Source organism: Gossypium arboreum, chromosome 6 (genome assembly GCF_025698485.1).
Source record: "Gossypium arboreum isolate Shixiya-1 chromosome 6, ASM2569848v2, whole genome shotgun sequence".
Taxonomy (NCBI): Eukaryota; Viridiplantae; Streptophyta; class Magnoliopsida; order Malvales; family Malvaceae; genus Gossypium; species Gossypium arboreum.
In genome coordinates this window covers 5,551,666-5,568,130 of record NC_069075.1, presented here as the reverse complement: position 1 = coordinate 5,568,130, position 16,465 = coordinate 5,551,666, and the positions used below count along the sequence as shown (strand labels likewise).

The window sequence follows — 16,465 nt, the reverse complement described above, 5'->3', positions numbered from 1 at the left end:
AATCGAGTCAAAAAATTTCAAGTTAGTCGAGTTGACGAATCCTATTTTAGCAACTGAACTCAATTTGGATTTTTTTTCGAATAGGATTGAATCGAGTCAAAAAATTTCGAGTCAAGTCGAGTCGAGTTAACGAATCCTATTATTTATACTCAATGTTGCATTTACATGAACCGATTATTTAACTAGTAAACGAAGTATAAAATTATTTAACTACATAAACAATATAATGATTTTGCCTTTTAACTTAATGAGTAAACATTTATCAAAACAACGTAGTTTTGCCTTTTAACTTTAGAAAAGGTAAAACCTTTATCAAAATGACGTAGTTTTGCCTTTTCTTATTTGGATTTTCGGATAACTCGAATTGTGTAATTCATATTCGAGTTAAATCGAAAAACTTAATTTTTTTTTATTCGAGTTGATCCAAATAACTTGATTAACTCAAATAACTCGAACTATTTAATTCAAAATTTAAAAATTTTATCGAGTTTTTCGAATCAAATCGGATTTTGCTCACCCCTAGACCTTATTAGGAAAAATTAATAAATGTGATTTAAGGTACAATATTATCATTAACATCTATTAATAGATGTGGTTTAATGAAAAATTAATCTATATTATATTAAATATGATTGGTCAGTATGAAAGTGATTGTTAATTGTTAGAACAAATCAATGTAAAAAACCCTAACCTGATTTAAGGTATAATATTATCCTTAATTAAATTAATCTCCATATATATATATATATATATATATATATATATATATATATATATATATATAATATTGACCCCAAGCATGTCCTTCGTTACTTCAGTTGTTAATTGGATAAGTTGTTTACGATAATAAAAATATAATTTCATCAATTTAATAGTTTATGTCTTTATATTTTTAAAAGGTTAAATTAATTAATTTTATCATTTTTGGTTGGTCAAAGAGCAATTTTATTATTACTAATTTAAAATTTTATAAATTATAAAGGGCTTAAATAAATAATTTCATTTTAAGGGTGAAATCATAAGTTTGTTTTTGGGAGTCAATTAAATTTTAAAATTCTAAAAGGATGAAAGTATAAATTTATTTTTGTATATACTTATTAATTTAGAATTTCAAAAGGATTAAACTGAGATTTTTTTATCTTTAGAGGGTCAAAATGTATTTTATCATTTTCAAAAAATCTAAAATAATAATTTGCCATGTGGCCGTCCCTATATAGACAGGATGTATATATACAGTGTTTTTCAGTTTTTTGTCACTTCCTATGTTCTTATATATCTTTCCAAGAATGATCCACGTGAAAATTTGTTGCATGATGCAACCATAAAATTTTACGATTATTTGTACCAAAAAATAAATAAAAATTGTGGATAAAAAACCGCATTATCCAGAATACTGAATTGTTCAACGTTTTTTTTTTCATCCTTTTTTGGTTACTATACCATGTACAACCATGGCCATCATCAAGTGAGAAAAAGAAATTTAATGCACATGAATAATGACAAAGGATCCAACCCCATCGGTTTTCCCTATAAGTTCCATGCTTTCTTACTTTAATCATCATCACACAATCAAATCAAGCTATTTAGCTATGGCTTCCACTGCCAGTTCCCCATCAACTTTCATCACTGTTCCTAATTTCTCCAAAACATGTCGAGGTTCCATATTTAAGAAGAAAAAGCCTTTCAACTTTGTTTCCAAGAAAGTAGTGCCATGCAAAGCCAACAATGGGGCACAAAACAATGCAGAGTCTTGTCTCAATAGGTTCGATAGGAGGGATATCCTTCTGGGCCTTGTAGGAAGTTTGTATGGTGCAACTAACCTTGTTGGTGGTGACCCATTTTGCACTGGCAGCCCCAATAGCTGCCCCCGACCTGTTTCATTGTGTGGAATCAATAGTTGTAACGCCTCAAAATTTAAATTTTTGTTTTTGCGAATGTGTGATACAAATTTGTATCTGCTTCAGTGGTTAAGTGTTCTAGATGTGTGTGAGAGGTTCGAAGTTCAAGCCCTAACTTTGGGTTATTTTGGAATTAAGCCTGATATTAGTTCAGAAGGCCTATATTTAATTACTTGTAATTTTTAGCACAATGGGCTTGCTAGTTTGGTGGTTAAGTGTTAATATGCTAGTGGTTTTGAGTTCGAATCCTTATGCGTGCAAGGGAGTTATTTTTGCTATTTGTGCCATGTAGGAGTTTGAACTGAACTAAAATGCCGAGTAGTGGTTGTGTAGTGGGAAGTGTGGGGAGCTAATTAATGGATTGGGTTAGTGTTTTAGTTTAACCATTATTCCCTCCTCAAATTCGGTTTTCTCCCTCTTACTGAAGGAAAATTTTGATATTTTCCTCATCTTTTCTTTGCCGAAATTTTTCCTTGCTTCTCTCCCCCTTTTCAGTTTTTATTTTGCTTCCTTCCTATACAACGGTTTTCTTCCCCTTTTCGGTAAGTTTCTGTTTTCGGAGTTCTTATTTGTTGCTTTAAAATTGGTGATTAATGGGAGTTCATTAATGTCAGTTTCGATAAGATATAAGGACTCATAATCGATTGCTGGAGATTTTGGATTCGTGAAAATCGCGGTGGTTCAGTCGAAGGTAAGTTTAAACTGCTCGATAGATGTGTATTTTGATTCGGGTTCGGTAAGTCTCCCTCGTCTCTTCCATCGTGGTTGATAATGATTATTGAGTAATGCATTTATTCTTCTGTTAATGGCGTAGGAGGAGGCTGTAAGTGATAAATCGCGTATATCGTGTCTTGGTATCGTTTCTGAGGAGCTATTATTGGTGGTAAGCCAAGTTCTATTCATTTCTAATTATCAATTTCACTTGAAAAACTGCTAAAATTGATATTGGTATTTTGATTTTAGGACTTGGAGTGGCTTTTGCGTCAAAAACGATAAAGGTGTGTACTCGATTACACAGAAAACTAAGTGTCAGCAAAAGCCAAAACTCTTCACTATCGACGCCACACAAGCGTGTGGTTGCCCATGTGGTAGGCCGTGTGCCCTAACACGGGCGTGTGTTCGACGAGGCCAGGCCGTGCGCGCATGACATGGCCGTGTGATGGCCAGACAGGCCGTGTACGTCACACGAGCTGTACTGATTTAGGCCGTGTGGGCCATACAGGAGTGTAAGTCCACACGGGTAGTTCACAAGGGCGTGTGGGATTTTGGCCAAGATACACGGGCAGGCCACATGGGCGTGTGAGCCTATTACTGAAATGTTTGTTAAGGTTGCACGAGTAGCCCAAGATGATTGTGAACCTTCCGTAGGGTCGGTAAGCACTACTTAGACCCTTATCTGTGTGAATTTCATTTTGTGAGTTATGTACTGAGCATGTCATATACAAGCATGTATACCGAACTGAATGTATATTTGACAAACCTGTGATAGCATGACATTTCATTGTATGTTGCATTGCATTGGGTTGGGTTGATACTATTTGGAGGAAGTGTACTGAAAGGCTCTTAAGCCTAATATACTGGCAGCTCAGCTGCAAATTATTGTTTTGTGCTGCATTGGGTACCACCTGGAGTGTAGAGATGGGTAGGTTGATTTAATCCCCACATGGAGTGTAGGGTTAGACAGAGATAGTGTGTAGAGGCTGGTTGGGTAGGACTTTGTTACTGGATACTGCATGACTGCCACTGGTACTGTGATGGGCTAAGGCCCTACTGCATATTTGATACTGTACTGAGATGGGCTAAGGCCCAAACTATTACTGATACTGAAAAGGGCTTAGGCTAGGACTGTATTAACTGTGCACTGTGATTTGCTATTGTTTGTTTTATGTAGGGTGACACACTGAGTTTACGTAAACTCACCCTTTTGTTTAATTATGCACAAGAAATCCCAAATCTAGATGGATCGGTGCGGTGGAGAACTCGACAGTGACCACGGTTTTGGACTGTCATGGATTTAAATATGATTCTTGGTTTATTTCTATTCTGGTTAAACTTTTGGGTTGTAAATTGGACTATTTGGACTTTTGTTTGGTTTTGGGGTTTTTTTTCTTTACTTTATGGAATTTAAACTGCTAGTCGTAAGAAACCTAGGTTTTCAAAAGAAACAAATGTTTTATCAAGAAATACATGATTACTTAAACTGTTTTAAAAGCTTCTGCAATGAGTAACATTTTAAAACTACTAAATAAATGAGTAACATGATTTAGAAGCTAACAAGAGATAAAGAAAAATATTTAAATGGATAATGATTTTAACAAGATGGCACGGTTTCAAGCACCCTATCATGTGACATCGCTAGATCCGGCCATAACGTCTAGGCCGGGTTTGGGGTGTTACAACAGTTCAACTGATGGGTGGTGTACAGACCACCATGGGTGTCGACTGCTGCCCACCAGTATCCACAACTATCATAGATTTCAAACCACCTTCCATTTGTAAAATACGGTATAGGCCGGCAGCACATTTAGTTGATTCTCGGTACTTGAAAAAACTTGAACAAGCATTGAGGCGCATGAGAGAACTTGATGAGGATGATCTACGTAGTTTCATGCAACAAGCTAATGTTCATTGTGCCTATCAAAATGATGCTTATCCTCAAACGTTGTTCCCAAGTCAACAAATTCAGGTTCACAACTCATGTCTATTTTCCCCATTCCGTAAATTATATCTGTATTTCTTCGAGAGGATATTGGGGAAGTTGATTAACAATCTAGATTTCGCGATTCCATATTGGAAATAGGATTCTTCCAGTGGCATGTCTATGCCTGAAATCTATGTAGGCTCTAATTCACCACTCTACGATAGCAAGCGCGATTTGAGCCACCTACCACCCAGTTTGGTTAATCTTAACGATGGCAAAGATAATGATTTATCAAGGGAACGTCAAATAAAATGTAACCTCAATTTCATGTATAAGGAAATGGTACGCACTAAGACCCATTCTCTTTTCTTTAGAAAGGCGTACCCTGCTGGTTCTACTCCCGACCCAGGAGCAGGTTCCACTTGGAACGGCTCTCATATTGTCATTCATAGGGTTGGTGACAAGGAAGAACCCTATCATGAAGACATGGGGAATTTCTATTCTGCTGGTAAAGCCCAATTTTCTACGCTCATCACGCCAATGTTGACCGAATGTGGAACATTTGGAACACAATACTGGAAAAGAAGCGACGTGATATCGACGACACAGATTGGCTCAATTTTACATTTCTTTTCTACGATGAGAATAAAAATCTAGTTTGTGTTAAGGTTCGCGATTGCCTTGACTCCAGACATTTGGGATACAATTACCAAAGTGTTGATTTTTCATGGCTTGGAAGCAAGGCAACTCCTCGAAGGCGTGGTCAGGCTTCCCGTCCCCCTCTCCCTTCTGGTCATGCTCCTAGTCGAGCAATGGCAGCCAAAATAAATAATACCATTGCTTTCCCTATTGTTTTAGACAAGATAGTTCGCTTTAAGGTTCCAAGGCCAAAGAAATCAAGGACTAAGATTGGAAAAAAAGATGAAGATGAAGAAGAAGAAAAAAAAGAAGTGTTGGTTATTGAAACCAATCAATTAGACAAAGATGATCCAGTGAAATTCGATGTGTGCATTAATGATGACGATGATAAAGATGATGGGAAACCAGTGGGACCAGAAGACTTAGAATTCGTTGGGAGCTTTACGAATTTACCACATGGACATGGCCAGCTTGCGGCAAATCTTACCACAACCTTGACTTTTTCAATATAGGATTTGTTGAAGGATTTAGGTATTGAAGGTGAAGACAACATTATGGTGACTTTGGTGCCTTAAGAAGGGGAGGGTCTTGTTTTGATTAGTAACGTTAAGGTTGACTACATTCGGGACTAATGGATTAATTTGCTGAATAAGGCCGTCATGTTTATGCCCATTGAATCCTTTGTTATGTTCTCAAATAGGGGGACTTGTTTGGATTTTATATAATTAAAATTGTAAAATTTTATATAAACTAGGCAAAAAACTTATAAATATAAAGGCCATTTTATTTTATCATATAATTATACATGAAATAGCCATACATGGAGATTACAAAAGCTAGAAGGCTTTAAAAGAAACAGGCGTACAATAGTAATAAGCAAACACAAAGATGGACGCAGTAATGAAGGCAACCTTCACCTTTGTAGTAGTGCACACTGATCGAGCACATTATTATTAGTTTAAAGTTTCGACCTCTAGTGATCGATAACCCCTGGTTGAAAACCGACAGCTTACACACCCGTACTGGTGTTGGGAATTGGGATGGTAGCCAAGAAAACCTGTATCAGCATTCTCATCATTGCAATAAAGGCAAGGGTGCTGCTTGCCAATTCCTAGGTTTATTATTTCATTCCTAGCCCTCACCACAAGCTGTCTATTGGTTGATGCACCTTCCCTCTCCTTGATGACCTTCAGAACTGTATAGGTAAAGGCCCCAAACGCCTTTCCTCCTGTTTTGTCACTCGCTCGCATATCAATTGTAAACTCATTAGCTTGGCGCCCACTTAACAGAATTTCGGATTCCCTCATCCTTTATCAGTGACCTCAAATTCAAAATATCACGTTCATATTATCTGTACCAGTGTTGATGGCATTGGCAACTACTGTTCTGTCCAAGAAGCTTGACGTCGCGCTCTTGGCGTTGGCTGCTGTTTGTTGGCTTTGGTATAATGTTTCAAAAGAAATGCCCCTAGTCCCGTAATCAACAAATAGTGGTATTGCCCTTAGAATACTATGGCGTCCAATTTGTTCTTTACTTTTATCAATCAGACCACCACTATGGCAGGAATCAGAAACGATTGTGAAGCTTCATGATCTTGGCAGTTGCTGAATCAAGTGCCCCAAGTCAACATCTGCACAACCATTGCAACCACCATATGATATGAATAATAGTTCGCTTAGATTAAAGGTGTTTCAATAATGTGATTTATTTTGCCTCTAATAAGAAATCAACATATGGAGTGGGTGATTAATCTGAATTGGGAGGACAGGTGTTGTGATGGACAAAGAGGAAGACAAGGTGGTTTCCAACAGAAGCAAGAAAGCTCTAGCAAAAGGCATTTAGGTATCCTTTTTCAGACGAAGAAGATAAAAGATAGAAAATATAGGGTGATGGTCGAAGATAAATGATTATAGCTGTAATAGGCCCATTTCGCCCCGGCCCGTTGAAATCCAAAAAAATAATAAAAAACCCAGAAATTGAGAAACATAAAAAAAAAACTCACAGTTCATAAAAAGTCCATTTACAATTAACCTAAAAAAATAAATAAAGGCCCAAAACACCAACCCAAAATCCCATTACACCCAAAACCCCTAACTTAACCCTTGACCCAATTCCTAAACAGCCCAAAGGAGCCCAATAATGTGAAAGCACCAGAAACCCTAGGGGTTTCTGGAAGACGCTAGAGCAGCAACAGATTGATCCCACGAGTGATTCCCACGCACGGCTTCCACGAGCGGATTCCTCCGTACCGCCGTTTCTCAACACCTGCAAATTGAACACACGAAAAGGAGCAAATAACAGAAATAGGCCAGCAGATGACAGCAAAAATTAGAGTTTTTCTCTATTTTATTTATTTATTTATTCTGTAAATCAGTTATAAAAACGCCGAAAAAAATCAGTGTAAAGGGATTAAGAAAAGATTGAATACGAAATCAAAAAAGAGAAAATTCCACAAAAATTAGAAGGTGATAGTTTACTTTATTTTTTGGTTTTAAATCTCTGTTTTCATTTTTTTTCTCTTTTTTTCGTTTTTGAAATACTTTTCTTGTATGCGAATAAATAAAAAGGAAAAGAGAGAGGGGAGTTTACCTTCGAAAACGAGCCATCGAAGTCCTTATCTCCTTCGTCGAAATCGAAGCCTGAGATGAAGATTTTAGAGTGTTAATCGGCCGAATAGTGAAAGGGGAAATTTCCTTTGTTTTTGAAGTGGCTAGGGTTTGGTCTTTGAGAATCGATTAAAAAAAGGGGAAAATTAGGGATTTGCTTTGATTGTTTAAAGAAAATGGCAGATTGCCATCCAATTTCTTTTAGTTTTAATGTTAAAAAATGGTGTCATTTGATAAAACAAGAAAGCCCGCGCGTTGGCCCAATTTGTAAGCTGGATATGCGCATTTCCACCTTAAATGGGAAATTTGCGCGGCCGGTCCCTCATACTTGCGCCACCCTTAATTTAATCTTATTTTATTTCTTTCATTTTTGCCCTGAAGTTTACGAGATATTCCAATTGAGTCCGGGCTTGAGTGTTTTTCTTTGGAGTTGGGAACATTTTCAGTTTTAGCCCTTGTGAATTCACGCGCATTGTATTTTAGTCTTTATGACAGTTTCATTGATTTATTTTATTTATTAATTATCTCTATTAGTTTAATTTTATTTCAATTAAGTTCTTTTTCCATTTCAATTTATATAATTCATTTTTTTATACATTCATTTAGTGTTTATCTCTAATTTTTTTATACATTTTAAATTACTTTCATAAATTACTTTTTTATTATAAAAGTATTATTTTAAAATCACCTTTTATATATCATATTATTTTAAAATTTTGTACAATATTTAATTTAAATTACCTATATATATAATTTATATTAAAAATAGTTTTATAAACATTATTAATTCTATGTTATTATATATATAATTTCTTTTAAATCGCTTATTTGCATCTCCTTTTTAAATTTATTGTGTATGTAATTTATCCTTGAAAAACATATTTTTATTATTTCTTTGTTATTTAGGATCCTTTCATGTATATATAGTTTTATTATATATTGGCTTGTTATTCCTTTATGTATATTGTTCATTCCTTATTTTTATTGCATCTTCATTATATATTGTTTACATCGATTTTTATTATTGTATGTATATTATCACCTTTAAATAGATATGTATTGTTTTTAAAATATTTTTGTATGATATTTGCTCAATTTCTTCTTTCACAATATTTTTATTTTAATATCCATTTACACATTTTTAAGTTTTATTTTTGTATATGTAAACCATTTTCAAACCCTAGCATGCATTATTTATTTGTAAGTTTTTCATATAGTTTTTAAGTTGTTGTGTATTATATTGGCTCTTAGTGTCCATATTGCTCTGTATATTATGTGTTGTGTTTTATTTTTCATATTATTTTATATATTATTATTGTATATTGTCAATCGTCTTTTGTACTATCACTTCAATTTCTGCTCATCTATATTCAAACTTGTTATATTTTATTCTAATTTATTTTTTGGATGTGAGCTTATTGCTATTGTGTGTATGTTAATTTGTTCTTTTTTGTCCACTTGTATAATATTTCATATATGTATATTGATCCATGTTTGTAACTTTGATTTTTTCTATATTATTGCACTGTGGTTCAAGTTTCAATGTTTTGATTGATAATAGTCGGTTTTTTTTTTTATTTTCAAGTCGAATAAATGTGTTTTGAGCTAATTTCCAATTTTCCTTATTATTCAAAAATTCTGAAATAAGGCAATATCCAATATTTGGGAATTCGGGAAATCGTGCCCTACTATGCTGGGTATGATTTTTCAGTGAACTAAATATTTGGATATCCTTTTATAATTTTAGCATACGAATTTTTGAAAGTCAAAAATCAATCGTATTTTTGAAGGTATAAAGGACCGTATCCAATCGTGCTGGGTATGATGCTGCATATCTTTGAAACGAGAGAATTTTGACAGTTAACTTGAACTATTCACACATTTTAAAGAACCATGCTTTGAAAGATCTTTTTTTAAAATCTTTGATATAAGGATAGCATCAAATCAATGTGGTACCAATTTTTGGACGTAATGAGGGTGCTCACCCTTCCTCATGTGTAACCGACTCCCAAACCCTTTTTTTTAAAAAAAAAATTTACATGAACCAAAATTGTTTTAGGTGGAACAAAACATTTTAGTAGGTGACCCAATCCCACCTAAGCAAAGAGATTGGTGGCGACTCCACATGTTGTTTAAAAGTCGAATTCTATTTTTTTTTCCTTTCAAATAAAAAATGGTTTCGACAATAACAACACTGATATGATCTGCTTCGTCTTTGTCCACCACCTTATCTTTATGTTTTTATCTTGGTCGTGACTCACATTGGCCGTCGTCTGCAAGTGCTGTCGGTCCTACAATCGTGATTCTGTTGCCTAGCTTTTGATTTCTGTATCTCAGGGTCTATTTGAATATTCCGTGTAGGGAAGAAGTTAGAAAATTATTTTTAAGGGTTAAAGTTAAATTATGTATCTTTATAGTCTTTAGAGGTGTTGAATCAAATTTTTTTTTTTGGGTAACTTATAATTTTATAGACTTTGATCTAAATAACAATTTTCCATTTTATGGGATATAAAGAGTAATTTCTATTTTAAGGGGGCCATGACTAGATTTGATTATGGACGACTACATGAAGATTTGTCCAAAAAGTGAAAAGATTTGGGCAAAAATATAGGCTTGGAAAATGGGCTTAGACAAGGCTCATTTCTAATCAGGTCAAGCCTTGAGTAAGATTGTTTTGTTCGAGCTCGGCCCGACCCAAATTTGCTTAAAAAGAATTTCCTGATGCTATTTAATGTTGTTTTGTTATCATTTTACTATTATATTGCTGCTATTTTGTTGTTGTTATTTGAATATTGTATAACTTAGTTTTATTATTAATTTTGCTACTATTTTAGAGGCATTTTCTTGCTAAGTTGCAACTACCTTATTTAAATATAAATATTTTTAATATATTTTTTACCTCTTTTTAAAAAATCATTTTAACCATTCATTTAATTTTCTACCTCTTTTAGCCCTTAAACTTACGTTGTTTGTCAAATCACCCTAAATTAGATAAAAAAGTTAACATCTGTCAATTGAATAAGGCGATCATGTTTATGCCCATTGAATCCTTTGTTATGTTCTCAAATAGGGGGACTTGTTTGGATTTTATGTTTGGGATACCGGATGGTAATGGTAACTTTTTGTTTAATTATGAACAACAAACAGGAGATATTAAATCAAAATAAATTGAATAATCAACAACATTTCTTTTTTTCTTTTCTTTTTCTTTTTTGTTCTTTTAGATCAAAACAAAATGAATAATCTTTACTTTCAGATTTATCTTTTAAAGACAAAATAGAATTGAAAGTAAGATATTAGAGTTAATAAGATTAATCAATTTGTGTATTAAATATTGGTTTTCTTAATTGAAAAATTATTCGATCATTTCATTCTAAAAAACTGGAATGTTTTCATGGCTTAGTAAAAGTGATGGTTGAAATCAACTAAGAAAAATCACAATTTTTCTGTAAGAATGAAATGGTCATCTAATTTTTCACTTTTTACTCAACAAAAAAAACTCAAATAATGGATCAATTTTTCAATTAAAATAAACAAATATCTAATACCAAAATTGATTAATCTTAATAACCCTCTTGCTTTTCATTCCAATTTTTCTCAAAAAATTAAATTTGAAAATAATGATTATCCAAATTTTTTTAACCTAAGATTTCAATTACACGATGAAAAGAAAAAAGGAGGAAAAATTGGGTGTTGTTAATTTTATTTTAGTAAGGAAAGATAAATACAAAATCTAAAACTTAAAATTATTTATTTTGATCTAATGGCTAAAATCTTTTTATTCTAATATTAAAATTTGTCACTATAATTAGCATCGATTTTGTGTTATTAAAAAATAAAATAGTTATATAAGATGATTTTTTTCACCGTAGGCTGAGAAAAAGCAGAAACAACTTAGTCCATACAAACCAGGCCTTGGATAAAAGCTTTTCGAAATAAAACTGATCTAGCCTGACTCGAATTACAAATTAATAACAAAAAATAGGTCTGCCCAAAATGTGAGAGGATTTAGATAAAAATGTAAGTCTAAAAAATAGGTTTGGACAAAAAAATAAGAACCATTTTCTAAACAATTTGAACCTCGGATAATTTTTTTTGACCCAGGCCCCAAGCACCTTTCGTCCGGTTTTGTCACTCGCTTGCATATCAATTGAAAACTCATTGGCTTGGCATCCACTTAACACATTTCCCTCATCCTCCATCAGCTACCTCAAATTCAAAATATCACGTTCATAATGGGGTAGGAATTTGGGACTCACATTGTTCCCAAAGATTGTGGTCAAAAGAGAGCCAACATTCGCATATTATGTTAGAAAACAAATCGACTTTTAAAGTCCGCATAAAAATTGCAGCCAAAGAATTTCTATCCAAATTGACTTTCAACCTCATGGAAATGTGGCTTGAAATTGAATTGCAAAGTGGCCTACAACTTTACAAATTGGCCTGCACAAATGATAAAGCATTATCATGCTATAAGTTTCATGAAAAATCAAGGACTAAGGATAATCATGGCAGCAACTTGAATAGTCTTAGACAACAAGGCTTGATAAAGTTTAAGTCGATTTACTGTGCTTATAAATGTGTAAGTAGAGTCTTATGAAATTAAAATTAAATGAGTATGTGTTGAAAATGTTAGTGGGCTTGAGAGAAAAAAAGAAAGAGAAGTGTTGTGAGTTATATAAAAAGGAAAAACTAGCAGTAGCTAGTATAAAGAGAAAAAAGAGTTTGTATTGGTATTGTGTTTATTTGTGTGTAATAAAAAAAATTAGTATTTGGGTTATTTTTATTACGCTTCTAACAAGTGGTATCAGAACTAAGTTCATGTCAACGTCACAATGGCAAACATGATTCAACTGTAGATCTCAAAATTTTGAGACATTGAAAATGGAACCTTCAGAAAGTGTTAATGATTATGTCAACCGAGTTAAAGCGGTGGTAAATGAAATGTAAAGAAATAGAGAAACACTTGATGATGTCAGAGTAATGGAAAAAATTTTGCGGTCATTGACACACAAATTTGATTATGAGGTGGTTGCCATTGAAGAGTCAAAAGATTTGTCACAAATATCAATCGACGAACTTGTGGGTTCCCTCTAACCCATGGGCATAAAATGAAGCAAAATGATGGTAGTGGAAATTTGGACCGAGTCTTGCAAAGCAAGTTATCCTTTAACGAAAGTGGAGCTAGGGATAATTTTGGACAACGTACAAGCAATTGCAGAGGATACCGTGGAAGATATAGAGGCAGAAATAGATGTGGACGAGGAATACGTGGATGAGGCAATTAATCATATAGTAGAGCTTAAACAAGTGAAGAATATCAATCAAGTCCAGGACGAGGAGTTCAAGGCCGATGCCGAGGTCAAGGCAGAGGTAGATTTCAACAAGGAAATAAATCTCAGATACAATGTTATAATTGCAATAAATATGGCCATTATAGTTACGAGTGTAGATCAACTTGCAAGGTGGAGGAAAGAAATCATGTAGCAGCAAATAAAGAAGAGGAAAACATGGAATCTAGTGTATTCCTCACTTATAAAGAAAGTGAAAAATCAAGTAAAGATATTTGGTATCTTTGGATGAGAATATTCATGGATAAGTAAGTTTTGGAGATGAATCGCACGCCACGGTCAAAGGTAAAGGCAAAGTTACGATTGCACAAAAGAATGGAGAGAAGAAGTTTATATAAGATGTTTATTTCATATAAGATGTTTATTACGTACCAGCTTTGAAAAGCAACATCATCAGCCTTGGACAACTTCTAGAAAAAGGATATGAAGTACATATGGAAGATTGCATGCTCGCCTTAAAAAATAAGAATGGTGAATTAATTGCCCAAGTTGATATGATGCCCAACCGTCTGTTTACTATTGACATTAAATCTGGAGAGGTGAAATGTATGAAGAACACAATTAAAGATGATTCATGGTTATGGCATTTAAGGTTCAGGCATCTTGGATTTTCTGGTCTGAAGCTATTGTCAAAAGAAAATATGGTGAATGGGTTGCCAAAAATTACCCATGATCAACTGTATGAAGCCTGTATTAAAGGAAAATAACATAGATAGAGTTTTGAAGTTGGAAAAACTCGACAAGCCAGGAGACCATTGGAGATCGTGCACTCCGACATAGTAGGTCCTTTTAATATACCTTCACTTGGTGGAAATAGGCACTATGTTACTTTTATTAGTTATTTTAGTAGAAAAAGTTGGATATATCTTCTTAAAACAAAATCAAAAGCATTTGACAATTTTATCGAGTTCAAAGCCCTGGTAGAAAAATAGAGTAGACATTTCATTAAGATACTCAAAACTGATAGAGGCGGTTAGCATACTTCAAAGCTATTTGAAAGCTTCTGCAAGGAGCTCGAAATTATTCACCAATTGACAATTGTGTACACGCTACAAAAAAAGGAGTTGCTAAAAGAAAGAACCGTACTATTCTTGATATGGCAAGAAGCATTGTTAAAGGTAAGCATTTACTAAGAACTTTCTAGGCTGAAACTGTTCAATGTGTTGTTTATTTATTGAACCTGTGTCCAACAAACAGTGTGAAATAGAAGACGTAAAACAAAGCTTAGAGCAATCAAAAGCCAGAAGTCAGACATCTCAAGATTTTTGGATGCATTGTATATGTTTATGTTACTGACCAAAAGAGAAAGAAGCTTGATGATAAAGGAGTAAAATGTATTTTTATTGGTTATGAAAAGAGAAGTAAGGCATATAGGCTATACAACCCTCTCACCAAGAAAGTTATTATTTCAAGAGATGTTGAATTCGATGAAGCTGATTACTAAGATGGATCGAAGAAGAAAAGAAAAATAAAGGATTATTTTTCAAAGATGAAAAATACGACGACTTCATTAATCAAGAACAAGGCAGCGATCAAAGCCTTTCTCCAAATCCTGTTGCAACAACTCCTACTGTAACATCCCTAACCCATATCCGTCACCAGCTCAGGGTTACAAGATATTACTGATTAAAACCCAACATAAATCATACATGCCACAATTTAAAAATCATTAATTATCAAACACCATTCATCCCCATATACGATGTCCCTTATATAGGTCTACGACGCCTTAAACATGTATTAGAGAATGTTCGGGACTAAACAGATCAATCGAGAAACTAACATGAAACTTAAAAGATTTTAAATTCTACAGGGGTTACACGCCCATGTGCCCCGACTGTGTCTCTCACACGGCCAAGTGACACGCCCGTGTCTTAGGTAATGTGGACATTCGAAATGGGATCACATAGCCGTGTCCCAGCCCATGTCTGACCCCGTGTAACTCTCTGACTTGCTCACACGGCCAGACCACACTTCCGTGTGTCTAACTCGTATACCATTTGAAATGGCCTCACATGCCCGTGTATCAGGTCATGTGGAAACAGGGCATACATATTGACTTGCACCACATGGCCAACTACACGCCCGTGTAACCAGCCCGTGTGAAAATTAAGTGGTACACGGTCAAGCCATACACCTGTGTGCTAGGTCGTGTGAACAAAAATAGGCTATTTACGAAGCCAATTTTGCCACCCAATTTGTGTATACCTACATAAGCATGATTTGCAACATTTTCCAATCAATTGGCAACCAATCTATAACATTTCATATACCTAATTCGCCAATTTCAATTGTAACGCCCCAAATTTTATGTTTCTACTTTTACAGTAAATTGACATAAAATATGTATCTTCTTCAATGGTTGAGTGTTCTGGGTGTGTGTGAGAGGTCCCAAGTTCAAGCCCTAGCTTTAGCAAATTTTGGTGTTTTTCTGATTTAAGCCCTATGCTTACTCTGTGGTCTTATATTAATTCTTTGTAATTTCATATCAGAATGGGTCTGCTGGCCTAGTGGTGAGGTGGAGTATTGGTGTGCTGGAGGTCTTGTGTTCGAATCCTTACGTGAGCTAGGGAGTTTATTTTTGTTCGTTTCCCTACTAAAATCTTGAAAAAATGGGATTTTGAGTAGTTGGATGAGTGGTTAAGTGGGGGGAGTAAATTAAGGGATTATGATAGCATATTCTCTCTCCTACCAAAAATTTTACTCAGATTTCTTTCTCTTTTGACGTTTCATCTCCCTTTCCCTGCTTTTTCTTTTGCTTTTCTTTTTCCTCCATCAATTTTGATCTTTCGTATTGTAGTTCTTTCATTTTGTTATTTTGATGTTTCATACTACTCTGGTAAGTAAGCATTGATTACGGCTCGAATAGGGGTTTCTTTTTCGTTTATTCTTGAATTTTTGGATTCTTTCGGTTGGAATCCAATTTGTTGTTTTAACAACTACAAATCAGGAAGTAAGGGGCTTTCGGTGTGCGGAAACGTGAACGAAATCATTCGGGATAGTTGGGGTAAGTGTTGAATGCTCTTTTTAGATTGTTGTCGATTTTGAGATCTCAATTTTATCAGGTATTGTTACTAATTTTGGAAGGTTTGTGATGTCATTTAGGTGTTAGTCTGCCTGAGGGTGTTTTTGCATCGGAATAGCATCAAGTATGTACCTAAAAATGTAGAAAATGAGATTCGACAGAAGTTAAAAAAGCAAACTGTCGACGCCACACAAGCGTGTGGTCGCCCGTGTGGTAGGCCGTGTGAGGGGACACGGTCATGTGATCGACGAGTCAAGTCGTGCGCGCACGACATGGCCATGTAATATCCATATAAAGCCATGTGT

The 16,465-nt window shown here is 34.5% G+C and overlaps 1 long non-coding RNA gene and 1 pseudogene across 1 annotated transcript; one reads left to right on the top strand and one right to left on the bottom strand.

Annotated features, from left to right (window-relative positions):
• The first annotated feature begins 1,589 nt into the window (after positions 1-1,589).
• On the top strand, positions 1,590-5,810 carry LOC108485287 (polyphenol oxidase I, chloroplastic-like; annotated as a pseudogene).
• A 1,344-nt stretch (positions 5,811-7,154) lies between these two features.
• On the bottom strand, positions 7,155-8,030 carry LOC108484038 (uncharacterized). The gene is made up of 2 exons (XR_001871195.2): positions 7,768-8,030; positions 7,155-7,443 (listed from the first exon to the last, which is right to left on the bottom strand). It is a non-coding gene; the product is annotated as an uncharacterized LOC108484038 (long non-coding RNA).
• Between the last annotated feature and the right edge of the window lie 8,435 nt (positions 8,031-16,465).